A 27988-nucleotide genomic window follows, 5' to 3' on the forward strand; every position below is an offset into this window, starting at 1 on the left:
ATAACAGTATTTATTTATTTATTTTGTTTGTTTAGCACCAGTGCTTATTTCAGGGAAATGGACTCAAGGGCCAGGGTGTGTCCAGGGGAGTCCCAGGGTCCCCTGTTTCTCACATGACCTTCAGGAACTGGAACTTTTTTTTTTAAAAAAAGAATTATTTATTTGAAAATCAGAGTTACACAGAGAAGGAGAGGCAGAGGGAGAGAGAAAGAGAGGTCTTCTATCTGCTAGTTCACTCCACAATTGGCCACAAAGGCCGGAGCTGCACTGATCTGAAGCCAGGAGCCAGGAGCTTCCTCCAGGTCTTCCCACATGGGTGCAGGGGCCCAAGGACTTGGGCCTTCTTCTACTGCTTTCCCAGGCCATAGCAGAGAGCAGAGAGCTGGATCGGAAGTGGAGCAGACGGGACTCAAACTGGTGCCCATACGGGATGCTGGCACTGCAGGTGGCAGTTTTACCTGCTATGCCACAGCACTGGCCCCAAGGTAATGGAACTTTTGTCCAGCAAAGACAACCTTGTCCCCAAGAGTCTCCTCAATCCTCACGAGTTTTTTGTGTTTGGCCAGATGCTCCAAGCAGCAGGGATCACCAGTCTTGATGTGTCCTGTGAGAGCCCCACCATGAGGTCGGCTATGAATGTGTGCTGCGTCTTCCCAGAGTGTGGCTCAGAGTCACCCTCCAGCCATTAAACTGAGCCAGTTTACAGGCCTGGGTTGGTCAGTTACTGGACCAGTCTAGCTGCCCTTCAGCAGCAGTTCTGCTGCAGGCCTTCTTCTCTGCAGCCTGGGCAGTCCTCCTGGGGTTGTGAACGTGAGGTCATCCTCCACAATCTGGATGTCAACCTCCAAAAGGAATGAGGGCTAAGTGGCCAGTCATTCTGGTTAAAGGGGTCATCGATGGAGACCACAGGATAGTTCTTTTATTAAAAAAAAGATTTATTTGAAAGGCAGCATTAGAGAGAGAGAGAGTTGAGAGAGTTAGAGAGAACCATCTGCTGATTCACTCACCAAATGGCCACAATGGCCAGATCTGGGCCAATCTGAAGCCAGGAGTCAGGAGCTTCTTCTGCACCTCCCATTGTGGGTGCAGGGGTCCAAGCACTTGGGCCATCCTCCACTGCTTTCCCAGGCACATAAGTAGGAAGCTGGATTAGAAGTGGAGCATCAGGATTCCAACTGGGCCATACTGGATGCTGGTGCTGCAGGCAGTGGCTTTACCTGCTATAACCACAGCTCAAGACCCAACAGGATAGTTATTGATGAAGCTCTTGAATAGCTCCCAGAGCTGCTGCCCAGTGATGGGCTATGCAGGATCATCTGGTGATATGTAGTCAAGATGGTACCTGCTATTGTGATAGAACTCAGAGGCCACAGCATCCATGCCAATCATCACCCTACCTGGCTGGTCAGTCATCTGGATGGACGTCTTCAGCAGCTCCAAGGCCTCACTGGTTTCCTGGTCTCACTGGTCTCCAGGACATTGGGTGCAAAGCTGCCCTCATCACCCGCCTTGGTGGCATCCTTCCCATACTTGACCTTGATGACCCCCTTGGAGTGGTGGTAGACCTCGGCACCAATGCACATGGTTGCCACGAAGGAGCTGGCTCCTATGGGCAGAATCATGAACTCCTGCTCGGCCAGCTTGTTTCCAGCATGGGAGCCCCCACTGATCATACTGAAGGCAGGCACTGGGAGTAGGAGGCCTGTGCTCCCAGTGAGATCTGTGATGTGTGGGTAGAGTGGGATCCCCTTCTCAGCTGCTCCAACCTTACACATGGCCCAGGACACATCCAGGATGGCATTGGCACCAAACTTGGACTTCTTCTTCATCCCATCCAGCTCAATCATAAGCTTGTGGACTTTTCCTTGATCCACAACAATAGGGGCCTACAGTCTTGTTCATGTGTTCCACAGCCTTCAGGAGCAGGATTTGTCTCCTCTTTGTTCTAGTGTTTCACAGACACCTGTGGAAGTTCCGCTGGGCACAGATGTTCCAACTCAGCCCTTGGCTGCTTGCAGGTGCACCTCCACAGTGGGGCTGCCCCTTGGAGTCCAGGATTGCCAGGGCTAAGATTCTCTGGCTGTGGCTCTCAGGAGCCTCAAAACATCCACTCGCAGTGCCATTCCATCTTACCCTCTCCCAGCATGCGAGGGTGTGAGGGTGCAGACCAAGGATGAATTAGAGGGGCCCTCAGAGCTGGGGTGGTACCCACTGATAGGTAGCACAGGCACAGCACCTGTAGCCCAGGGAGGCCATGGTCTGACTGTAGTGGCTTCTGTGCCAGCCACGCATCAATGAATGGTGCTGACTCAGGTTGAGGAAATGGGTGGACAGGAGGAAGTGGTGGCCCTTTGTGAACGTCTGACCACGGGGGACTCTGGGGAAGTCAGCTCCCAGCACTGAAGGCTGCAGGGTCTCTGTACTAGGGAAATCCGCATAGCCTGGTCTGAAGGGAGGGCGGGGACGGCCCGCACAGGCTCTGCTGCAGCCGCCCAGGACCCTGAGGCCAATCCTGCAGGTGCTGCATGGCCCCTCTAGCCCCTCTGGGTGACTCTCACTGGCAACAGAACCCCAGCGCTGCTCCCCGCCCCGCCAGCACTGTGCCAATCCTCCCTTCTTATCTCTGGTTGCTCCGCCTCCGGGATTTTTCCAACCCGGAGGTGGGGATGGCAGAACAGAGGTCAGGGTGTGTGGGGAGGGGTGGCGAGGGCCGCCAGGTGCCCCTGTGCCCCGTGGGAGCCCGTCCGTGATCCCTACACGTGGCTGTGGAGGAAGGCGGGCTGGAGGGTTTCTGGGGGCCCTGAGGCTGGGAGTGAACCCCGGGACACACGATTGCTGGGGCGGGGGAGGGGTGCAAAGAACACAGCCGCTCTCCAGTGTGGCTCGGGGTGACCCCGGTGCCAAGGGTGGAAGCAGACGCTGAGCTAGCCTTGGAGCACTGCTCTCTCCAGTCCTGTTATCCACGGGTTCTCAGTCTGGGGAGACGTTTCAAAGTGTTTTCAGAAGACTTGGCATCCTAAGAACTCCCGGAAGGCTCGCAGTCAGCAGTCAGTGTCACTCTAGAGAAACAGTGCATTTGACGTGAGTAACCAGCCTTTGTGTTTTGAGTCTGCACTCCTTTCAGTCTATCCATTAGGTCTGTAAGTTGTTTCCTGGTTCCGAGTGATGCAAGACATTGCTGTGAAAATTAAATAAATAAATAAATAAATAAATAAATAAAAGATGTGAAAGGAATATACCTTGAGATATTAAATTTTGTGTTTTTCCACACCCCCTTGTCCGTCAGTCTTCCAGAGACAGTCAATTTATTTTTTATGATTCTCTCTACTCATTACTTCTAAAGTAGGCTTTAAAGACACATATTAGCATGAGAGACAAGGGGTCTGTCATGTGGCATCTTTAAATGGCAGTTGCTCAAAGGGAGGCTTTATCATGACAAGCACATGTGGAGAAGTAGAATTCTGACGCATAAATGGCCTCCCTAGACGCAGTTTACGGGAGTTCTGTAGCCTGGGTGCAGAGAGATGCAGTTTACAGGAGTTCTGTAGCCTGGGTGCAGGGAGTGTGGGAGACCCAGCAAGAGCTCCAGGAGGGCCCTCCTGGTCCAGTGACTGACAGCTGCATACATCCTGTGTTCTAGCTGATTTCCTGTGTATGAGGGCCTTGCCCCTGTGAGTACAATGTTTGAAGATAAACCTCTCTGTTCTGTGGTGACTAATAGAGTACAAAAAATGTAATGTGCAGGGCTGACATGGACATTTTGGGATTCTATGATTGTTTGCAGTCCTTGTCTCTACTGCTGAGGAAGTGTTTTTTTCTTCTAATTGTAGAATTCTTTACTAAGTGTAGGATTAATCTTATAATTATAAAATAAACTGAAAGTATATCATTGTAAAAATTAAAATAATAAAGAAAGGAGGAAGAAGAGTTGGAGCTTGGGTGGGAGGGAGGGTAGGTAGAAAGTATCACTATGTTCCTAAATCTATATATATGAAATTTGTTCATCTTAAAAAAATATAAAATAATTGAATAATGTTTTCAAAATGATGAACTGGTAAATAGGTTATAGCACATCTATATATATATAATATATATGATGGATATATGCAAGTAATATTTAATAAAATTGAGAAATACTCATAATATAATATTTGGGGTAAGAAATAGAACAGAGCAAAGAAGTACAATCATTTTGCCTAAATAAACATGGAGAAAAACTCACTGAATGATAGCAAGTGCTGTCTCTAGGTGATGGTATTATAGATCATCTTTATTTTCTTTTTGCTTTTTTTAACTTTGAGAATTTCAATGATAAGCATGCATTACTTTGAAAATTTAAAAAACCAACCTTTCTATAACATCCTCTGGAAAAAAAAGAAAGAAAACTCATGATAATCTATGTTTACAAACTTCCTCAGAGTCTTTGCCCGTTTTCCAGAGCCCTTTTTGGCCTGAATCTACTCTGTCACAAAAATAATTTGTAAATTTACGTTGTCATAAAAATAATTTATAAATTTCATTTGCAAGCAAGGATTATGTTGGGAGGCCTTGTGACAAAGAGGGTATCCCATTAATGAGCTGGCAGTGTGGCATAGTAGCTAAAGCCACCACCTGCAATGCCAGTAACCTATGTGGGCACCAGTTTGTGTATACTTTTGATACAGCGCCCTGCTGATGGCACAAGTGTTTGTGCCCTGCCACCCACATGTCACAATGGATGTAGCTCCTGTATCCTGGCTTCAGCCTGGTCCAGTGCTAGCCATTGTGGCTATCTGGGGAGTGTGCCAGTAGATGGAAGATTCCCTCTGTTTCTCTTTCTCTTTCTCTTTCTCTTTCTCTTTCTCTTTCTCTTTCTCTTTCTCTTTCTCTTTCTCTTTCTCTTTCTCTTTCTCTTTCTCTTTCTCTTTCTCTTTCTGTCTCTCTCTCTCTCTCTCTGGCTTTCAAATAAATAAATCTTTTTTTAAAAAATCACGGATAACTGGAGTGTTGTTGTTAAAATGGTTTGGGAATTGAAACACACAATAAGCTGGATTTTCATTGCAGAAGACAGTGATTAAAAGTTATGCTTAGGGCCGGCGCTGTGGCACAGTGGGTAAAGCCACTACCTGCAGTGCCAGCATCCCATGTGGGCACTGGTTCGAGTCCTGGCTGTTTCACTTCCAATCCAGCTCTCTGCTATGGCCTGGGAAAGCAGTAGAAGATGGTCCAAGTCCTTGGGCCCCTGCACCCACATGGGAAGACCTGGAGGAAGCTCCTGGCTCCTGGCTTCGGATCAGTGCAGCTCCGGCCTTTGCGGCCAATTGGGGTGTGAACCACCAGGTGGAAGATCTCTCTCTCTCTCTCTCCTTCTCTCTCTGTGTAACTCTGACTTTCAAGTAAATAAAAATAAAAAAAATTATGCTTAGACACTTGTATAATCTCACAAAAATATGCATGTGTTGCTAGACTATCAAGTTTATTTGTTAGCTGCTCAGGTATGATATCTAAAATCTATAAATAGTCCTAAGGAACAGTAAAATCATTTCTCTGTGCAAAATATTTTCTTTTGTATCATAAAAAAAACTAATGAAGTGGTGAAGCAGTTGGGAAAGACTATCAAGATAATTTGCTCTAGGGTCCTCACCATGCAGAGCCTGGAATACTTCACATTTCATACAAAATATTACATGTAATTGAATCTGTTCTTTATTTTCTATGAAATTCCCCCAAGTATCTATACCCTCAAAAGGATCAGGATTATTGATGTCTGTGTTGCATAAATAGAGGCACAAACATCCTGACAACCCAGGGACCTGCACATGGTGCCAGATCTCTCTCACCTGTAGTCAAGCTGTTTTCAGTTGTACCAAGGCTGCTGTCTCCTTCTTACCTAAGATTGAGGTTTATACAACTCCAGTTTTACCCTCCTGGTCATAGTGTGCCCCCCAGTCTGCATCATTATCTGATTATTTGAGGTTTTTTTTTCCCTTTTTTATGACTATGTGTTAATATATAGAAGCAGTGATAAACATTTTACCACATGGGCATGACCCTGGACATAGACTCTCAGAATATTATATGAGCAACAAATCTGTGTTTGAGTTTTCTATATGGAAACAATTTTATGAGCCACTTTATTTAGCTATTCTCTTGTATTATGTGTTTTTTAAGATCACTTTATGACTAGGTCAGGATACTCCTTGACTTAATACATGATTATAGTAAGCAGAGTACAATGTGAGTTTGTAGCATTAATGTTCAGAATATAAAGCTTTTTAAATATAAACACATGTATGCACATTTTTATTTAGGATTTTTTTTGCATTTTATGAATATTTTCTGGTGTTACAGAGCATTGTCATACACCCCTTGTGCTGTTTTTCCTATTCTTAGCCTCTTTAGTATAGTCAATTTGTTATAATTAATGAACTCATTCATATAATAATTACATTAGTGATGTTGCTAAACTTCATGCCTTATTCGTACCTCTTAATTTTAACCTTACATCCTTTATCTGTACTAAGACCTCACCTAAGATAATACATTGAATTTAACCGATGTGTTTTCTTAGGTTTCTCTTCTTCGATATCAACTAGAGTTTATTACTATGGCTGTTACTTCTGTGTGCCTGCCTGCCTTCCTCTCTCTCTCTTTTTAAAAGATTTATTTATTTATTTGAAAGCAAAGTTACACAGAGAGAGAAGGGGGAGAGAAGGGGAGGGTGTTTTCCATCTGCTGGTTCACTCCCTAATTGGCCACAATGGCTGGAGCTGTGCCGATCCAAAGCCAGGAGCCAGGAGTTTCTTCTGGGTCTCCCATGTAGTTACAGGGGCCCAAGCACTTGGGCCATCTCTACTGCTTTCCCAGGCCATAGCAGAGGGTTGGATTGGAAGTGGAGCAGCTGGGACTTGAACCTGCGCCCCTATGGGATGCCCGCATTGCTGGTGGTGGCTTTACCCACTATGCCACAGCACCGGCTCCGCTTTCATTTCTCTTTCTCTGTCCATCTCTCTCCCTCTCTTTCATATTCAGAGAGATAGAGAAGGATGAATATAGATGGAGAGATAGAGAAGGGCTTTTCCCTGACCAAATGCCTGGAACAGCATATTCTTGGTCAGATCAAAGCTGGGAGCTAGGAACTCAACTCATATCTCCTGATTGGCTAACAGGGATCCAATTTCATTTTTTTTCCTCTTCTTTTTTCTTTAAAGTGTTTATTTAGTTATTTATTTTTAGTTTTTTAACAGGTTCAATATAGTTCACAGATACAGTTTTAAGAGTATAATAAGGGGCCGGTGCCATGGCTCACTTAGCTAATCCTTCGCCTGTGGCGCTGGCATCCCATATAGGCGTTGGGTTCTAGTCCCAGTTGTTCCTCTTCCAGTCCAGCTCTCTGCTATGGCCCGGGAAGGCAGTGGAGGATGCTTGGGTGCCTGCACATGCACGGGAGACCAGGAGGAAGCACCTGGCGCCTGGCTTCAGATCGGCACAGTGCTGGCCATAGTGGCCATTTGAGGAGTGAACCAACAGAAGAAATACCTCTCTCTCTGTCTCTCTCTCCCACTAACTCTGCTTGTCAAAAAAAAAGAGTATAATGATATTCCCTCCCTCTGTCCCTGCTCCCCCTCTCTCCCTCCCCTTCTCTTTCTTCCCTAACCCCCTTCCCTCTCCCTTTTCCCTTTCTCTCTTTCACTTTTGAGATAACACATCTTTAATGTACATTGCGGTCAAGGACTTAATGTTCCAGTAAATAAAGAGTTCAACAAGTAAAAGGCAAAAAGTCATTAGTTTATTGGAAATATAGGCAAGGGGTATAAAAATAATCAAAGAGAAAATGAGTAAATTTCAAAGTAATCACTGATCATTAAAACCGTAGAAATGTAACAGCATATAGAACTTTTGATATTGGATACTTAAGAAGATTTTCACCTCATGGTTCTTTGTTTTCTTTCTGCATTACAAAATAATAAAATTCAGTTACAACTATTTTTGTAGTATTTAAAAATAAAGACAATACAACTTTATTCACTTGTAGAGAGTGTTGTGTGTGTGTATATATATATATATATATAACACAAATATACACACATATGGGGCTACTTCAAAAACTTAATGGAAAATGAAATTGAAAAATTAAATTTAGGAGTGTTTGTCCTATTCATTAATATGCTAGTTAGTATGCCCACATCCCACATGAATGCCTTACTTACTAAGCCTGAACTTAAGCAAAAGCATTGTAAGTCCTTTTTTTTTTTTTTTTTTTTTGACAGGCAGACTGGACAGTGAGAGAGAGAGAGAGAGAGAGAAAGGTCTTCCTTTTGCTGTTGGTTCACCCTCCAATGGCCGCCGAGGCCGTCGCGCTGCACTGATCTGAAGCCAGGAGCCAGGTGCTTCTCCTGGTCTCCCATACAGGTGCAGGGCCCAAGCACTTGGGCCATCCTCCACTGCACTCCCGGGCCATAGCAGAGAGCTGGCCTGGAAGAGGGGCAGCCGGGGCAGAATCTGGTGCCCTGACTGGGACTAGAACCCGGTGTGCCAGTGCTGCAGGTGGAGGATTAGCCTATTGAGCCACAGCGCTCGTCGCATTGTAAGTCCTTTTAAATCTCCTCCCACTGAAGCCATCTCTTCAACTGGGAGAGATGAATAGCTATGCAATCATTGTAGGTGTCTTTTATGGCCATTGAGCACCCAGAATCCCTCTTGATCAACATTCCTTGTATCAATAGATGACCAAAGAGAATTTGTATCATTTTACTAGGATTTCAACAATACAGAACCAACAAGGACCCTGGTAACAAGGTGTGATAGAAAATGTCCGTGCACTGTTTGAGTCTCCTTACTGTTGAGTACTTAATCTGGAGATGATTCATTCAAAAAGCTTTGAAAAGCTCAGACAGTGTTGTTGACAGTGTCCTTCTAGCAGTTCATGACATGACCATCAGTAGCATGGACTTGATGTTCTTGAGTTCTGACAGCATCAGAGAGCCTGATGCAAGGCTCCATTCACAACTTAGGTGTGTTTTCAGTGTATGGATTGGTTTTAACACAGAAGGCAGGGACAACTCCTCAGATGATTCCATGGAATAATATTTTACTTATTTTAATTTTCTTCTTTTAAAATTATTATTAATTTATTAATTTTCCCTTCTGAGATATCTCCAAGGCTGGAGAGAATTGAAAGCAATTGAATTAAAAGACAACATTTGATTTTCTATTCTTTGATCCAAATTGAATTGGGATACTCCTGTTAAGTGATTCACAATGAGAACAGGCTTTGCTTCTTTCACTTGGACTGGTCATGTAAAACATTTTCTCAAAAGCTGTTTGTGGATGATTGTTCAGTTTCAAGGAAGGAATTACCTGCTTGGGTTGGTTAGAACTAGAGCTAGTTATAGGTTTAAGAATGTTGCCAACTTATGCGAGTTCTTCCATGTACCTTAGGAGATATTTTATTAAAGGCATTTTGATCTTCGTAGAAAAAGTCATTCAGGTGAAAACATGTCTCAGCCTTAAAAGCTTCTAGCTACACATAATGAAAATTAGCAATTCTCAAACTAACTGCAACATATTCTCTTTTGACTTTTGCTGAAGACATGCAGCTAATGAAAAACAATGTAAATACAAAATCTTGCAATATAGCAGGTAGAGTTCTAGCTATTACTGTTTATTTTTCTTTGATGAAATTTCTGTACAAAATTTTTACCACATTTTAATAGGTATCTTCCCTATGCATATTGATATTAAATTAAGAAGTAAAATTTTTTTATAAAAATTTTCCTCCACAAGGAAAAGAAATGCTTAATTATAATAATAAAAACACACCGCCTTGCGGCGCCGGCACCCCGGGTTCTAGTCCAGGTTGGGGCACCGGATTCTGTCCCGGTTGCCCCTCTTCCAGGCCAGCTCTCTGCTGTGGCCTGGGAGTGCAGTGGAGGATGGCCCAAGTACTTGGGCCCTGCACCCCATGGGAGACCAGGAGAAGTACCTGGCTCCTGCCATCGGATCAGCGTGGTGCACCGGCCGCAGCGCACCTGCTGTGGAGGCCATTGGAGGGTGAACCAACGGCAAAAGGAAGACCTTCCTCTCTGTCTCTCTCTCTCTCTCTCTCACTGTCCACTCTGCCTGTCAAAAAAAAATAATAATAATAAAAACACACAAGCTCAGATTTCACAGTGTCAGATTTTCAAAATGAAGTACTTATGGTTACTAATAGTTTTTCAAGTATCACAATGTTTATTGATAGATATAAGTATATAAAATAGGACCTGAACATGACTTGATAAATTAAGTAATCTTAATTTCAATACTATAACAAGGACCAATTCAAATTCTCACCATTTGTTACACACACACAAAAACCACTACAGGGGCATTAACAGTCTGTCAATACGGACCATCATGTTTCATTTAGAAAAACTTGTGCACTTCCCTGGCCTCAAGGATTTTAAAATCTACACATAAAGCCCTTTACTAAAGGTAAAAATACAGGCAACATACTATTATAGCCTTTGACTTGTTCAGTCAGCTCCTTCCTCTGATTCCTTTGATTCTTCTTGGGTGGTTTCTAGCCAAATTAACTATTTCACCTGGAACAAAGCTTTGCCCTTTCCTGGAAACTCTTGTGTTTACCTTCTTTCAAAGTCAAGAAAGCTGCTGTGGTAGAGGTGATGGGCAGGGAGCTAGGCTTCCAGCTGGCCAGGCTCCAGGGTGAGAGGCCCCTAGGAGAGGGAGGCCCTGCAGTAACCATGCACCACACCCCACCCAGGGGGGCAGTCACACTCCCCCACCCCACGGGGGGGCCATCACACACCCCCACCCCACCTGGGGGGTCATCACACTCCCCCACCCCACCCTGGGGGCCATCACACTCCCCCACCCCACCCGGGGGGCCATCACACTCCCCCACCCCACTGGGGGGGCCATCACACTCCCCCCAACCCCACCTGGGGGGCAGTCACACTCCCCCCACCCCCATGTCCTGTCACATACACCTTGGTCAGGAGCTACTGTCTATCCCTCCCCAGGCTCCGTGGGAGGCGCTGCATGCTCCTGGCCACCCCCTTCCCTGTCCCAGCCCCTTCCCCACTGTGAACCGCTGGGCCAGCCAGGCGGGGTAGACAGGTTTGAGTGGGGGGGCCAGGCCCGGGTTTCTTCCTCCACACACTGCTCCCCCTTTCCCTCACCCCAAGCATTGTGCCCCCCACTAATCCGGGCATGGGGCAGGGGCCTGCCTGGTGGAAGTCCTTCCTCAGCCTCCACTGGGACTCGAGGGGGCCTCTCAGGACCCCTCGCCATCCCCACCCATCCCCCAGTGCTTCCAGGGATTTCAATAGTGAATAGCAATAACAGCTAAAGAAAGTAGTCTCACTATACTTAACTGCCCAGCCTAACATTAAAGAGAAACAGGTTTATCTACATGAATATCTCATGTTGTTAGGAAACTGGCGCAGTTGTAGCCAGGTGGCCACATGGCCCAGCTACCTGAGCCAGGCTCCACCCCCATCCTAATGGGATTGACTGCTCCTGCTTCCCTGCCCGCCCTCAGGAAAAGTTTTAAAAGGGCCTGTTCCTGCACACGTGTTCTCTTGCCCCTTCTCTCCTGCTCTCTCTCGGTTCCTCTCTCCAGCCTCCTCCTCTGGTCTCTTGGCTCTGCTCTCCTCTCTCCTCTTCTCTTCTCTCCTTGCTAGCTCCTCTCCTCTCTGTCTCTCTCTCTTACAGTCTCCCTCTTTGCCTTCGCTGCCCCTTCACTCCAGTCTGTAGGGTGTTCCCCATTAAACCCTTTCCCTTACTCCAGTGTCCGGTGTGCTTTGCGACGGCTAACATTAAGATATAACACATGTGATAAATCAGTGTAATCAACAATTCACCTTTCTGTGTGTATTTTTTGAAATATGTCTTTGGCAGCCAAGTATTTATTTTGAGTCATGTTTATATTAATTTTTTTGTTTATTCACTGAACTACACTACCAGCATTTTAGTGGAGATGGAATAAGTTTTTATGAATTTCAGTCGCTGGCATAATTGTAGCTATCTACATATTCATTATACCTACCAAAGAATTGTGCCCAAAGAGACAGCCATGCATTCAGAAACAGTACACAATTAAATATACATTTTTTAAAGATTTATTTATTTATTTATTTGAAAGTCAGAGTTACACAGAGAGAGAAGTAAAGAGAGAGAGAGAGAGAGAGGTCTTCCATCTGATGGTTCACTCCCCAATTGGCTGCCTTGGCCAGAACTGAGCCGAATTAAAGCCGGGAGCCAGGAGCTTCTTCTGGGTCTCCTCCGTGGGTGCAGGTGTACTGAAAAAGGACATTTTAAATTATCTCAATACAATTAAGGATAGTTAAGTATAACTTTATTTTTTAAACATGTTCTAAGGACACTTTGTGTAAGTGTTTTAGAATTTGTTATGTGAATTAAAAAATTTTATTTGAAAGGCAGAGAAGCACAAAGACAAAAATAAACATATTTAAATGTTAAATGATTTTCCCACTGAAATTACCTACTCATTCACAAGAAAAGGGGACATATTGACTGCAGCCATGCACGCCGGCCCCAGCATTGCCGCAGCTGAACTAGCTGGGTCTGCTGACATTCTGTGGGTCAGCCACCTCGGAAATCATGTGCTGGAGGGGCCTCGGGCTTCCAGGGATTCCGGGAGGCTTCTGGGAAGCCGCCTTTGTGCTGGGTTGGAAGTTGCTGGGAGGTGGGGTCAGTGGCAGGATGCCCCTCACCAGGCTCTTGCTGCCTAAATCTGGCATTTTCCAAAGAAATCGCTGCTCAGAGGCCAGCCTTTGGCCAAGCTGCACTGAGCACGTGGGCCATCCTAGCCACCCGACTAGATCTCCCAAGGCCACAGAGAGGGGAGAGAGAATATGAATGAATATGAATGAGAGAGAAAGGTCTTCCATCCACTGGTTCACTCCACAAGTGGCCTCAGCAGCCAAGGTTGTGTCAGGCTGGAGTGCCCAGCACTCAGGTCGGAGCTCCGGGCCAAGCCCAAGAGGGGAGCGCTGTGTGCAGTGCAAGGTGTCTGACGCATAACAAATCTTCCCAGGCAGATGAATCAATTAATTCACAGTCTTTTACTGGGGTTCCGCTCCCGGGCGAGGTTCCCTGGTCCCAACAGAACAGGGGCCAGGGAAGTCGCGTGTCAGAGATTGGGAGAGCTCCTTTTATAGATTCAGGGCATGGGGGTTAAAGGTTGAGGCGGGTCTGATCCTCATTAGTTGACCTTTAGGCACCAGCAGGGACCTTGACAAGGACTTTTCTTCCCCACAAGTACAGGTAGGGACTTCTCCATTCCCGGAAGTATAGGCCTTCCTCCTTGCAGATCCCAAAGCTACCATCCAGGACCCCAGGGCAGGCCAGGAGGATGCCCGCTCCCCCATCAGATCCTGGGTTCCAGCCCCAGCTCCGCTCCGGACTTGGGCTGCAGGGGTGGCCTGGGTGCTCCCAGCCAGCACGGGGAGACCCCAATGGCGCTCCCACCCCAGCACTGCAGGCCTGGGGAGTGACGGGAAGGGAGCTGGGTCTGACAGCCCCCAGCACTGTGTCTTCCATGGCACAGCTGTGGACCCCAGTGCCCCCACTGCTGTCAGCAATGTGGCTCTGCCGAGGGGTGGGGACATGGAGCAGCCCACCCTGACCCCCTGGGCCTCTGGATGTTCACTTCAGTTAAAGGGTACGAGACCCAGGAAGTGTTAGGAGTCAACTGTATGGGAGGTGCAATCACGGAAGGCTTTCTGGAGGAGGTGGCACTTGAGCCAGGTCCTGTCATGGGACAGGCAGCCAGGTCAGGAGAATGAAGGCAGCCATGAGAGGCCTATGTGTCCAGCCCCAGGGGCGCTGCTTCCAGATGACACCCCGGTGGCCACCGCCACAAACATTCTTGGGGACAGAGCGGATCTGTTTGGGGACGGCACAGCAGAGGACAGCGGTGTGGCCAACGGGTGCCTGTGGCGCACGGTCATCATGGGGAGAAGGAGCACCGCATCGACCTGCACATGATCCGGCCGTACACGAAGGTGGCCACCCACGGAGGGGAGGCCCCCCGGGTACCCGTGGTCTCCCACGGAGGTGAAGCCACCCCATTACCATGTGCTCACCCACAGAGGGGAGGCCCCCCTGTGTACCTGTGGTCACCCACAGAGGTCGGACCCCCCCCAGGTACCTGTGGTCACCCACAGAGGTCAGACCCCCCCCAGGTTTCCATGGTCACCTACAGAGGTGAGACTCCCCGTGGGCACCCGTGGTCACCCACGAAGGTCAGACTCCAACCAGGTACCCATAGTTACCCATGGAGGTCAAAACCCCCCAGCACCCATGGTCACCCATGGAGGTCTGACACCCCCCCAGGTAACCGTGGTCACCCACAGAGGTCAGAACTCCCGGGTACCCGTGGTCACCCGAGGTGAGACCCCCCTGGGCACTCGTGGTCACCCACGGAGGTGAGACCCCCCCAGGTACCCGTGGTCACCCCGGAGGTCGGACATCCTGTTGGGCCCAGCAGACCCTCCGTTCCTCTGCATGGCTCAGAGCCCAGCGACGTCCGCCCTCACAGGCTACGATCGTGAGGGCCTCAACGCCATCATCATCTTCGCCGCCTGCTTCCTCCAGGACAGCAGCTGCCCGGACTACCACTACATCAGGGAGAACCTCTTCCTGTGTGCAGGCTGGGGTGGGGCAGTGCGGGGCTGGGCAGGGTGGGCAGGAGGGTGGGGCAGGGGGGTGGTGCGGGGCAGGCAGGGGGCAGGGCAGGGCCAGGATGGGCAGGGTGGGGCCAGGCATCGCAGGCGAGGAGGGGATGGGCAGAGCAGTCGAGGCGGGGAAGGAGAGGCGGGGCGCGGTGAGCAGGTGGGGCAGGGCAGGCCGGGACCACTTGCCCAGGCTCTCCCCCTGGTAACCGGGACCCTCTTCGCCCAGCACCCACCCGGGCCCCCGGATCCCCAAAAGCAGGCTCCCTCCCTGGCACCCGGGACACCCGACACCTGGACCCCTCCCAGGCAGCATGGACCCCCGATGCCCGGCCCCTTCCCCGACGCCCAGCCCCATCCCTGGCATCCTGGACTCTCAACGCCAGCACCACTCTGTCACTCTGGACCGCAGACGCCCGGCCCCCTCCCTGCTACCCGGGACCCCTGATACCTGGTGTCCTCCCTGTGGGACAGGCGAGGCGGGGCAGGCAGGGTGGGCAGGCAGGGCAGGCAGGCAGGGCAGGCAGGCAGGCAGGGACCGCTCGCCCAGGCTCTCCCCTTGCTGGCCCACTCACATGGCCTGGGCTTCCCTGTGCCCTGGGGCTCTGCAGCAGCCACCACCACACACGTCCATCACCAACACCATCAACACCATCATCATCATCACCACCAGTACCCTGAACACCGTCACTGACACCATGACCATCGCCAGACCCGTCCAGCGGGGACCCGAGGGGCTGGAACATGGCCCCCTCCCCAGAGGCCCCACGGCCCCATCCCCAACGCTCAGCCTCTTCACTGGTACCCAGGACCCCCGATGTCCAGCCCCTCCCTGTCACTCGGGACCCAAGACGCCTGGCCCCTCCCTGTCACTCGGGACCCCAGACACCCGGCCCCCTTCCTGGTACCCGGGACCCTGACGCCTGGCCCCCTCCCTGGCACCCGGGACCCCTGAAGCCTTGTCCCCTCCCTGACACCCGGGACCACTGACGCCTGGACCCTCCTTGACACCTGGGATACCTGCCGCCTGGCCTCCTCCCTGGCACCCAGGACCCCGACGCCAGGCCTCTTCCCTGGCACCCAGGACCCCTGACCCCCTCCCTGGCACCCTGACCCCAGACACCCACCCTGTCAATTGGGACCCCAGATGCCCAGTCCCCTCCCTTTGACCCAGGACCCCTGAAGCCCAGCCCCTTCCCTGGCACCAGGGATTCTGACATCCGGCCCCCTCCCTAGCACCAGGGACCCCTAACACCTGGCCCCCTACCTGGCACCCCGGTCCCCCAAAACCCTGCCCCTTCCCCAACGCCCAGCCCCTTCCCTGGTATCCAGGATTCCCGATGTCCGGCACCTCCCTGTCACTCGGGACCCCTGATGCCAGGCTTCCACCATGGTACCTGGGACACCTGACACTCAGCCCCTCTCTGTCACTCGGGACCCCAGATGCCCGGCCCCCTACCTGGTACCCGGGAACCCTGTCACCCAGTCCCCTCCCTTGCACCAGAGACCCCAGATGCCTGGCCCCCTCCCTGGCACCCTGACAGCCGATGCCCAACTCCCTGCTGGGCCCCAGGATCCCTGACGCCTGGCCCCAACCTTGACACCCAGGACTGCTGATGCCTGGCCCCCTTCCTGGCACCCCGGCCCCCCCATGCCCGGGGTCCTCTCTGGCACCCCAGACCCCACCGCCCCTTCCCTGGTCCCTGGGAACCCCATCACCTGGCTCCCTCCAGGGCCCTGGGATCCCTGACTCCTGGCCCCTTCCTTGACACCTGGGACACTTGCTGCCCAGCCTCCTCTCTGGCCCCCGAACCCCAAGGCAAGGCCCCTTCACTGGCAACCGGGATCCTGAGGTCTGGCACCTGGGACCAGCGACGCCTGGCCCCCTCCCTGGCTCCCCGGATCCTTAACTCCTAACCTCCTCCCTGGCAACCAGGAACCTGATGCCCGGCCTCTTCCCTGGCACCCCGGACCCCCGATGCCCAGCCCCTTCTTTGGTACCTTGGAGCCCCATCACCTGGCTTCTTCCTTGGCCCAGGAATCCCCAAAGCCTGCCCCTCATTGACACCCGGGTCCCCTTACTACCGGCCTCCTTTCTGGCACTGAGGAACCTGATGCCCAGATTCTTCCCTGGCACCTGAACCCTGGATGCCCAGCTCCTCCCTGGCACCCGGGACCCCCGACACCCTCCCTGGCACCCGGGACCCCCGCCACCTGGGCCTCCCTGTCACTCGGGACTCCTGACATCCGGCACCCTCCCTGGAACCCCAGATCGACAACACCCGGCCCCATCCCCGACGCCCAGCCCCTTCCCTCATACCCAGGACCCCCAACATCTGACCACTCCCTGTCACTTGGGACCCCTGATGCCCAGCCTCCTCCCTGGACCCAGGACCCCTGACGCCCGGCCCCTCTCTGTCACTCGGGACCCCAGACGCCCGACCCACTCCCTGGCACCCGGGACCCTTGACGCCTGGCCCCCTCATGGCATTTCGGACCCCGACGCTCGGCTCCCTCCTGGGCACAGGGATCCCCGACGCCTGGCCTCCTCCTTAGCACCCTGGATCTTCGACGCCCAGCCCCTACCCTGTCACTACCCTACACCATCACTGATACCATGCCATCGCCAGACCCGACCGGCGGGGGACCCGGGAGGGTCCTGGATGCGAGGGAGGGGCCATCATTGGGGGTCCCGGGTGCCAGAGAAGTGGCTGGGCGTCGGGGAAGGGGTCGGACGTGGGGGGTCCCGGGTGTCAGGGAAAGGGTCAGGTGTCCAACGCAGCTTCCAGCGGTTCTGCTATCCCCTCCATTGGGACTCACCATGTCGAGGTCCTCAGCTCCTAGGTGCCTGGCGACCCCCAGTGCGTGAAAGTGGAGAGCACAGACCCCCACTGGGCTCTGGAGCTTCTAGGCAGCGCAGCCTTCTCCTGGGACCTCGCTCCACAGAGGAACTCTAGGACCACTGTGACGTCAAGATCCCGCGTGATGACATCACCGAGCCTGATTGGAGGGGGGCACACACAGCGTCACAAAAGATGCAGCCAATCAGCATCCTCTAAGCCATGACTCCCTAACCGGTTTGTGCTCCAAGTGAATCAGGAGAGGTGGGACGCAGCCCCCTGCCCTCCTCCTGGGCTCCTTGCCCCATGGTGCACCTGCCACCCGCTGGGGTCACCCCAGGGTCACCCCGTGCTTCTTGCAGGTGGATCCTGGCTGCAGCTGGCAGTCACCTGCTTCAGGTGAGTTAAAATTCTGCTTCTTGGCTTAAGGACTTTCTCTTTGTCTTCGTATTTCTGCTCATTTTTCTGTTGGGCCATTTGTATCATGTTTTAATAGTGATTTGAAGAATGCTTAAAGGCATCACATAATTGAAGCCTTTTTTCCCTCCTGTCAATATATGTTGTCCACTCTGCCTACTGATCTTTAATATCTTCTATTTGTTTCTTGCCGGTGCTTGGTAATCTAGTGGATTTTAAAAATATTGATCTTTCCTGAAATCTCATTCAATTCATTTGTCAGTTTTTACTTTTAGATGTTATGGATTCTCTCTAAATAAAGATCTCCAATATATTGAGCTTTTATTGCTTAGAAATTGATCTTTACACCTTAGTTTTTCCTTTTGTTCTTTTTCCTCCTCCCCTGACTGCTCCTCTAGTAAGAAGGCTGCTGTGCAAGCTCCGCAGGTGTTCCAGTTTTTGTTTTGGAAGAATCATGTTGTCTCTTTTTGTTAAATAAAATTTGTACTTGGATTTTGAAAACAAAAACAAAAACAGCCCAGGGTCAGGCGTTGGGGTCCGGGTGCCAGGGAGGGGGCTGGGCATCTGGGGTCCGAGTGACAGGGAGGGGCCGGGTGGTCGGGGGTCCTGGGTGTCCGGGAGGGGGCTGGGTGTCAGGGAAGGGACAGGGCCTCAAGGGTCCGGGGTGCCAGGGAGGGGGCCAGGTGTCGGGGGTCCCAGGTGTCAGGGAGGGAGTAGGATATTGGGGGTTCTGGGAACCAGGGGAGGGGCCGGTCGGCAGGGGACCTAGTTGCCAGGCAGGAGGCTGGACATCAGGGGACACAGGTGTCAAGAATGGGGCCAGGCATCGGGGATTCTGGGGCCTGGAGGGTGCCAGGAGAAGGAGGTCCCAGGTACTAGGGTAGGGCATGGGCGTCGGGGGCCCAGGGTACCATGGAGGAGGCCGTGTGTCAGAAGTCTAGGGTGACAAGGAGGGGGCCAGGATTTGGGCACCCAAGGGCCCAGAAGGGAGCTGGGTGTCGGTGGTCCAAGGTGCCAGGGAGTGGCCGGGCGTCAGGGGTCCCGTGTACCAGGGAGGGGGCAGGGCAGCTGGAGTCCTGAGTGACAGAGACTGGCCAGGCATCAGGGGGCCCGAGTGACAAGGAGGGGCCGGATAGGGGGTCTTGGGAAAGGGCTGGGTATCAGGGAAGAGGACAGGTGTTGAGGATCTGAGGTGCCAGGCAGGAGGCTGGACATCTGGGGACACAGGTGTCAAGAACAGGGCCAGGCGTTGGGGATTCTGGGGCCCAGAGGGTGCCAGGAGAAGGGGATCCCAGGTACTAGGGTAGGGCATGGGCGTCGGGGGCCCAGGGTACCATGGAGGAGGCCGTGCGTCAGAAGTCTAGGGTGACAAGGAGGGGGCCAGGCTTCGGGCATCCAAGGGCCCAGAAGGGAGCTGGGTGTTGGGGGTCTGAGGTGCCAGGGAGTGGCCGGGCGTCAGGGGTCCCGTGTACCAGCGAGGGGGCCAGAAGTTGGGATTCCCAAGTGACAGGGAAGGCTGGGCATTGTGGGTCACTGGTGCCAGGGAGGGGGTCGTGGGTCCCAGGTGCCAGGAGGAGCTGGGCCTCCAGGGTTCCAGGTACCATGGAGAGGCCGGGCATCGGGGTCCCGGGTGCCAGGGAGGAGGCCGGGCATCAGGGGTTCTTGGTGTCAAGGAGAGGGCTAGGAGTCCAGTATCCTGGGTCCCAGGAGGGAGCTGGGCAATGGGGTTCCCAGGTACCAGGGTAGGGGCTCAGCATCAGGGGTCTGGGGTGCCAGGGAGGTGGCCAGGCGTCTGAAGTTGTGGGTACCAGGGAGTGGGCCGGGTGTCACGGAGGGGCCTGGGCATTGGGGAAGGGGCCAGACTTCTGGGGTTCAGGGTGCAAGGGAGGGTGCCAGGTTTCGGGGGCCCTGGGTGGCAGGGAATGGGCCAGGCAGGAGGGTTCCTGGGTGCCAGGGAGGGGCCCAGGTGGTGGGGGTCCTGGGTGCAAGGGAGGCAGCCAGACATCCGGGGTCATGAGTGTCAAGGAGGGGGCCCGGCATTGGGATCCAGGGGCCCAGGAAGGAGCCTCGGGTTGGGGATCCAGGGTGCCAAGGAGGGGGCCTGTCATCAGGGAATCCGGGGCCCAGGACGGAGCCGATCAATTGGGGTTCTGGGTACAGGGTAGGTGCTGGGCATCTGGGGTCCAGGGTGCCAGGAAGGAAGCCGGTGTCAGGGGTCCCTGGTACCAGGGAGGAGGCCGAGCGTCAAGGGTCCCGAGCGAGTGACAGGGAGGGGCTGGACTTTGAGGGTCTTGGGTACCAGGGAAGGGGCTGGGCGTCTGGGAAGGGGCCAGGTGTCGGGGATCAGGAGTGCCATGTCGGGGCTGGACGTTGGGAGTTCCGAGTGACAGGAAGGGCTGGGCGTTGGGGGTCATGGGTGCCAGGTGTCTGGGGTCAGGGTGCCAGGGGCAGCACGGACAGTGGCTGATTATGGTCCCTGATAAGCCCCAGAGCTGGAGCTGGGCCAAGTCCTAGGGCATCCCCAGTATGGATGGAGCAGGGGTATGACCAGGCTGTCTCTGTGGGCTGCTTGGCTAACACTCTGAAAGGGTGGGGGTTCATGGGCTGCCCCCTGGCTGGGCTGCTCAGAGAAAGGACAGCCCATAGCCTGGCCCTCATGACACCTTGGTGCCACTGCAGCCAGCACCTGCCAAACATGTCCAAGCCCGTGGTGGGGTCAGGCCCAGCAGAGAGTCCTGCACGGGGGCTTAGGAGTAGATGGAGGAGGTCCCCAGCTTAAAATAAAGGAAAGATAGAGAAGACTTGGTCCAAGGAAGCAAAGAACTTGGAAGTGTCGAGAGGAGACGCTGTGTGCTGGGAGACTTCTGTAGCCCCTCTCATGAACTGCAGGGAACCACCCCATGTGTCTCCCTCCTGCACGGCCATGCCCAAGACCTGCCCTCTCTTCCCCTCTACTAGGAAGGAACCGCCCTGAACCCACAGTGAGGGCACCCAGCAGGGCCTCCCACTGGTGTCTCAAGCCAGAGCCAAAGCTGGTGCACCTCCTGGAGGGGTGTGGGTATTAAGTGGGTGGTCCACAGCGATGGGAATGGAAATGAGTGTGTGAAGGCGTCCAGCTGAGGATGGAATCGGATGTCAGCAGGTGCTGATGGAACAGAGGAGGAGAGGGGGTGGCAGGGAGCTTCTCAAGCATGCGGCTGGTCAGCTAAGGTCAGGGTGGGGCTTGACCTTGGCCTTCTGCTCCTTGTCCAGTGTTCTTTCATTTCACTGCCGCTGCCTCCTTTGCACGGAGGTTTGACTGCGGAGCCATTGTCGTCCAGGTCCACCCTTGGGCACATCTCCCACACCCCCGTGCACCTCCCAATATGGGACAGCCTGTGGTTGCCCGAGCCGTGCAGCGTAGGAGTGACTGGGACTATAGACGAGAGTGACAGGCTGATTGATTGGCGGCATTACTGTGAAGCCGAGACTGCTTTTGTTTTTAAACAACACAAAACAAAAACTAATTAAGACGACAAGGCACACAGCACAGTTGAATCACGTAACAGATGCGCACACTGGAGTTGTTCATCCAGCCAGAGAAGTTTAACAGAATTTAAACCCACTCTTGTAACAGAACACAGCACACTGGGCTGCAGAAGACCAATCCAGAGGTGTCCTGTGCAAGCAGCATAGTGAACGTCAGGGCCAGGCCTGGGAGGACTGAGACACAGGCATGGATCTCTGCTGAACAGCTGAAGGCGTCCATGTCTGGACCACTGACTTTAGTGTTTGTGTTGCATATTCCAACAAATATAACAAACTCCTCTTTAGAAAGTAAGGCATATGAAAAGCCTGTGCAAGTTCTGTATTACAGTTCCTATTGGCTAATAAAAGCATTTTCACTATAGAACTGGAGATACCTAGAAAAGTACATGATGCATTTTTTGCAAGCAGAATTTCTGATACATTATTACATTTTTACCTTGTGGCACAATTAAACTGTCACCAAACCCAACGTTTGCATCATGATAGTATTACAGCTGCACTTTGTTTTACTGGAGGCTCAGGTGGCACATGACAGTTCATAGAATGGTTTCTGAGGTAGGGGGTCGAGGGAGACAAAAAATAAACTGGGGTGGGAAAGAAAAACAACCCGGAGAAGGGAAGAGCTGGCTGGTTCCTTCTCAGCTCGATTTAGGGGAGGGAGTCGACACCTCTGAAAATAAGGAGGGATCCCTTCCTTCAGCTCTTGGTAGGGGAGAGGGGAAGAACGCAAAAGGCTGTAGCTTTGGCTCTCCTGAGTCTCAGGAAGAAGGGAAAAGCCGATGTTTTGATGTCATGGATTATGGGGGGGGGGGTGCTGGATAGGGTACAAGTCAGTTGGAAAAACTGGCAGATACCAGATGGTGGCTGGGTGTCCTGAGTTGGAATCACTCCAGCATGGTGGGGCGGGATCCCCACTGTTGACGGGGGCTGAGGTCTCTGGGGCTGTGGGCTGCCGAGGGCCAGGGGGCTGCTGCCATCGCAGCTGGAAGTAGGGGCGGTTTCGTGGGTGCTGGGGTTCAGGCCAGGAGCCATCAGTGGGACCTTGGCTGGGCTTGGTCTCCCCATCCCCACCTTCTGTGCTAGGCTGCTGGGGTGGCCTCAGGCGGAAGGGCCTGCGATATCTGGGCCAGAATCTGGGTGGGGGCACCCGCTCATCGCCCTGTTGTTGGTTCCCCTCCAACAGGGCTGTGTCTTTGGGCTCCACCCCATCAGTGCCCTCTATGGGCTGCTGCTGGTTGGGGGACAAGGGCCTTGCACAACCCGCAGTCGGTAGAAAAAGGGTGGTGGGCGCTGTCGCCTGGGCCGCTGCCCAGTCTTCAGCCCGCTCTCCTACACTGCCGGGTTCTGTACCGCCGGGGGCACCTCTGCCACCATGGGCAGCGGGGCAGCTGGGCGAGGCCGAGGGATGAAGCGGTGGAACCTGCGTCGATTGGGGGCGTAGCGGCTGCCCTTCACCGACACTCACACACACACAGCTTCTGCGCCCTTCTCTCCGACACTGAACTCCACGGTCTCCCCATCTCCAACGCTGCGCAGAAACTTCCTGGGGTTGCTTCTTGTAATAGCTGTCTGGTGCACAAAGACATCCTCCTTGGTGCCATTCCGGACGTCGAACCATTTGACGGTGCCCAGGACCTGAACTGCCAGCACCCGCTTGTCCGCCTGACTCCGGGCCGGGGGCGCGGGAGTCCCCAAGGCTGCCGTCGCCGGGTTGCCAGGGGTGCGAGGGCCTGGCGCTGAGGGGGTCCCAGCAGCAGGGCCAGAGGCGACTCCGCCCTCGCCACCGCCTGCCCCGCCGCCTGCTTTCTGCGGCTCCCCCACGGGCACCCGTACCACCAGGGCTACCACCCCTGCTGCCATCGCGGGCACTGTCGCCGCGGGGGCCGCTGTCGCCACAGCTGCGGCCTCCTCCTAGCTCATCCCGCTGGGTCCAGTACTGGCCTCCGCCGCCGCCGCCGCCGCCGCCGCCCCGGCCACTCCCCGAGGCTCGCGAACCCGCCGCCCCGCTAGGTCTTCATGCCCAGAGCCTCTCCCACACTCCGGTAGCGGGCCCGGATCCAAGGCCAATCGCAGCCCCCTGCAGTGGTGCGCGGAGGCCCTGCCTCCTGGCCACCAGTCAATCCTAGCCCAGCAGCTCCTGGCGCGCACGCCGGCCCCGCCTCCCGGACTTGGCACCCATCGTGCTGGGCGTGGCCATGCAGCAGGGCAAGATCATCCTCGCTGCCACCTTCCCCACCAGCATGCTCCTCTCCCAGGTGCTCCCGCCCGCCCCGGGCCTGGCCCTGCCCGTGAAACTCGAGGCCGCCATCCCTGTGCTCAAAGATACCCTCCCTGCCCAGCTGCCGCCCCCCGCTGCTGCTCTGCCCTTCGCCAGGGACTCCTCCAGCCTTGCACCCAGTTTCCCAGCGCCCCCGCCCGAGATGCTGCTGCTGTCCCCGGCAGCCGTGCCCCTCTGGCCCCCGGGACTGGAACTGAGCACAGGCGCAGAGCGGCTGCTGGATGCGGAAAAGGGGCTGGGGGCGCAGGCCCTCCTACCATGCTGCGGCTGCAGGACCCCGACTCCGACGGCCTGCTCCTGGGGGCCCTGGCGGGGAGCGAGGTGGACCAGGGACTGGAGGCCTTGGGGTCCCCTTCGGGGTGCCGCCCCTGCACCTGGTACTAGCTGCATGCTGGACTTCCAAGCCCGCCACCCCCACCCCCACCCCCGACACTATCAATAGCTCCCCTGACACTCAGCGCCCTCAGAGCGGCCTGGAACCCGAGGGTGGCCCCGAGACAGACAGACCCGTCCCTTCCTGCAGGGGTGGGGGGGCCGCACCCTCCAGGGCCCTCTCCATCACCTGCAGCACCAGACCAACGATCCCCTCGTCCTGGCCCAGGCCTGGGACAGCCCTAGCCCTTGTCTAGTTTGTATTGTATCCTAAATCTTTTATTTTTCCAGGACATGTTATGCTTGCCTTTCAGTTAAAATAAAGTTAACAGCAGAAAGAAAAAAAAAAACAGTCTCAGAGACTTTTTTTTTCTTTGCAAGGTTTGTTCTTGTTTGACAGCAGGTGTGGGCAGAGGAGGCCCCTGGGCACGGGCGCAGCCTGGTCGGTGGTCAGTGCAGCGGTCAGGCAGCCAGAGGAGGCTTAGCTGCATGCACTGATTTGAGGCTTTGCACTCACTTCGCCCTTGGGCCCTTCTCGATGGGCTTCCCAATGTCCTTGCCCCAAGCTTGAGGCTGATGGCCCGCTTGCTATTGCCCAGCACCTGGTTGTTGGGGATGGCCCGACCGCTCTCATAGTCCGAGATGACCTGCGGCTTCTCAGTGATTTTCCTGGCCTGGTCCTTCTGCGTCAGCCCCTTGCTCTGCTGGCCCTGCTGGATGACCTTGACCACATCCAGGGTCACCCGGTCATGGTGCAGCTCCTCCATCTCCCGGTCCAGTTTGGCCGTGTTCTTGGTGATCAAGTGCTGTTTATTCTGGCCGGCGGCCCATTTCTTAGCTGTCTCCACATCATCTCCTCGTTGCTGAGCCACTAGGATGGTCTGCTTGGACTTTGCCTGCGCGGCCGTGGGGCCCTTCTTGCGCAGCACGTCACAGTGTCCCAGTCGCTATCAGCTCTGCGGCGACTTGAGACCTGGCACCTTTGTTTGTGTGTGTGTGTGTGTGTGTGTGTTTCAGCAAGTTTAATACATTCAAGATTATTTATTTACTAGAACAAAATTAAAACTCTCGCCAGGCAGCCAAAGCCGGGGAGCAAGAGGAGCACGTCCGGCCATGACAGCGAAGCTTGTGCTTGAAGGAGGCCATGCCCGCGTCGTGCCACAGCCCGGACAGCCTTGGTGGCGGGCAGGGGCCCGAGGTGAGTCCATCACAGCCGGTCCTCACCACCGACGCCAGCACCCCAGGGTCCCCAGGAGGGGCCTCCCTCCCTCCAGAACTCCAGCGGCCCCGCCCAGCATGAGCCACCCGCACTGGGCTCCTGCAGCCAGCCAGGATAAGACTGAACTGCGGGCCTGGGAGGATTCCTTACCCACGGGATAAGAGGCAGCCCCCACCCCACCCCACCCCATGAGTAATAAATAAAAGCGGGGCTGTGGGCCGCAGTGGGGGCCTGGACGCACACTCACAGGTGCCTGGCAGGGCCCTGAGGCCGGTGAGCCAGAAGCAGGAATGTGGAAAAATGCAGGGCCGAGACACTGACGACGGTGACGCTTCTCGAGATGACAGTCAGCGCCCCGTAGGCACGGGGGCCCGGGTACCACTGATGGGATCAAACGCTGACACCGTTTGATCAAAGGATTCCCAGGAACGTGCCTAGGGCAGAGGAAAGTCGAACGCTTATCCAGAACCAAAGTTGGAAGTGGTCAAGTATTTGGAGCACAGCTGCTGAGAGCAATTTCACTTCAATTGGAGTATTCACTGCTTCCTCTCCACCTGGGCTGTGATTCCTTGGCCCAGGTGGTTTTTTTTTTGTTTGTTTGTTTTGTTTTGTTTTTTAGACAAAGCTTTCTTGTCCTGGAGCCGTGGAGGAGCCTGGGAGCACTTCCCAGAGGACATTCGAGATCCACTACTGCCGGGACTGCTTCCTCAAGGATGGCCAGCCCTTCCGCTACATCTCGGGGAGCATCCACTACTTCCGCGTGCCCAGCTTCTACTGGAAGGACCGGCAGCTGAAGATGAAGATGGCGGGACTGAACGCCATCCAGGCGGGGGTCTCCCTGCTTGGCTGTTGGAGCAAGAGTCCATCGTTCTCCGCTCTTCTGACCCAGATTACCTCGCGGCTGTGGACAAGTGGCCGGCGTCCTTCTGCCCAAGAGGAAGCCTCTGCTCTATTAGAATGGAGGGCCGAGTATACCTGTGCAGGTTGAATATGAATATGGCAGCTACTTCTCCCGTGACTATGACTACCTGCGTTTCCTGCAGAAGCACTTCCACTACTACCTGGGTGACAACGTGCTTCTGTTCACCACCGACGGTGCACAGAAGAAGTCCCTGCAGTGTGGGGTGCTGCAGGGCCTCTATGCCACAGTGGACTTTGCCTTCCAAATCCAGAGGAATAGTGAGCCCAGAGGACCCTTGGTCAATTCTGAATTCTATACTGGCTGGTTAGACCACTGGGGTGAACAGCACTGGACAGTCCAGAGTGAAGCAGTGGCTTCCGCCCTCTATGACATCCTTGCCCGGGGAGCGAATGTGAACATGTACATGTTTATAGGTGGGACCCATTTTGCCTATTGGAACAGGGCCAACATGCCCTATGCATCACAGCTCACCAGCTAGACTATGACGCCCCCTGAGTGAGGCAGGGGACCTCACCAAGAAGTATTTTGCTCTGCAGAAGGTTATCGGGAAGTTTGCAGCATTACCAGAAGGTCCCATTCCTCCATCCACACCAAAGTTTGCATATGGAACAGTCCCGCTGAAAAAGTGAAGGGCAGTGGATGCAGCTCTGGATGTCCTGTGTCCCTCCAGGCCCATCAACAGTGTTTATCCCCTGATGTGTACCCAGGTGAAACAGTACTTTGGCTTTGTGCTGTACCGGACAACACTGCCTCGGGACTGCAGCAACCCTACACCCCTCTCTTCATCCCTCAATGGAGTCCACGACCGGGCCTGAGTCGCTGTGGATGGGATTCTGCAGGGAGTGCTGGGGCGAAACCACGTGCTCACGGTGAGCATACAAGGGAAGGCTGGAGCCAGGCTGGACCTCCTGGTGGAGAACATGGGGCACGTGCACTACCGCAAAGCCATCAACGACTTTAAGGGCTTGATTTCCAACTTGACCCTGGGTTCCTGCATCCTCACAAACTGGACCATCTTCCCCCTGGACACCGGGAGGGCAGTGAGCAGCCTCCTGGGTACTGGGGTGGCCGCCAGAAGGACGCCAGTGCCTGCAGCTCCCAGAACTACATGCTGCCAGCCCTTTACACTGGGAACTTCTCCATCCCCAGTGGCGTCCCGTCCCTGCCCCAGGACACCTTTATCAAGTTCCCGGGTGGACCAAGGGTCAGGTGTGGGTCAACGGCTTCAACCTCAGCCACTACTGGCCAGCGTGCGGGCCCCAGGTGACCTTGTTTGTGCCAAAGCACCTCCTCAGCACCTCGACCCCCAACACCATCGCAGTGCTGGAGCTGGAGCGCGCACTCTGCAGCGAGCATGGCCAGGGCGCCATGGAGCTCATGGACAGGCCCATTCACAATGCCACCGCCTCTCGGGGCCTGATGAGACCCACAGTGTTCAAGTCACAACTAGAGCCTTAGGAGACTGAAGGCTGTGCACGGTGGGGTCCAGCACCCCCACATCCCAGATAAGAAAACCCCGTCAGGTCTACACCTGCCAGAGAAGTCCACTATAAAGTGAATCTGGTTCCCAGCGTGGGTCTTCCTGGTGCTGGGACAGCCCCGGGCGTGGGAGGCAGCTGACAGCACAGGCTGCTGTGCAAGCTCCGCAGGTGTTCCAGTTTTTATTTTGGAAGCATCATGTTGTCTTTTTTGTTAAATAAAATTTGAACTTGGAAAATGAAAAAAAAAAAG

At 53.9% G+C, this 27988-nt stretch overlaps 1 long non-coding RNA gene and 4 pseudogenes across 1 annotated transcript in view; 1 reads left to right on the top strand and 4 right to left on the bottom strand.

The window, feature by feature from the left end:
- Nucleotides 1–281: 281 nt before the first annotated feature.
- Nucleotides 282–1901, bottom strand: LOC100357625 (beta-enolase-like; annotated as a pseudogene).
- Nucleotides 1902–12092: 10191 nt separating this feature from the next.
- Nucleotides 12093–27988, bottom strand: part of LOC103346924 (uncharacterized) — a 60187-nt gene continuing 44291 nt past the window's right edge. Inside the window, exons 2-3 of the long non-coding RNA XR_016223746.1 lie at nucleotides 17502–17681; nucleotides 12093–12284 (exon numbers count right to left, since the gene is read on the bottom strand). This is a non-coding gene — a long non-coding RNA (uncharacterized LOC103346924). The remainder of the gene's footprint in view (nucleotides 12285–17501; nucleotides 17682–27988) is intronic.
- Nucleotides 20902–23386, bottom strand: LOC127489989 (Y-box-binding protein 2 pseudogene; annotated as a pseudogene).
- LOC127486389 (endothelial differentiation-related factor 1 pseudogene) lies at nucleotides 24525–25262 on the bottom strand (annotated as a pseudogene).
- On the top strand, nucleotides 25261–27987 carry LOC127486390 (beta-galactosidase pseudogene; annotated as a pseudogene).

Source organism: Oryctolagus cuniculus, chromosome 17 (assembly GCF_051225735.1).
Source record: "Oryctolagus cuniculus isolate XC-2025 breed Fujian yellow rabbit chromosome 17, ASM5122573v1, whole genome shotgun sequence".
In the NCBI taxonomy this organism is placed as follows: domain Eukaryota; kingdom Metazoa; phylum Chordata; class Mammalia; order Lagomorpha; family Leporidae; genus Oryctolagus; species Oryctolagus cuniculus.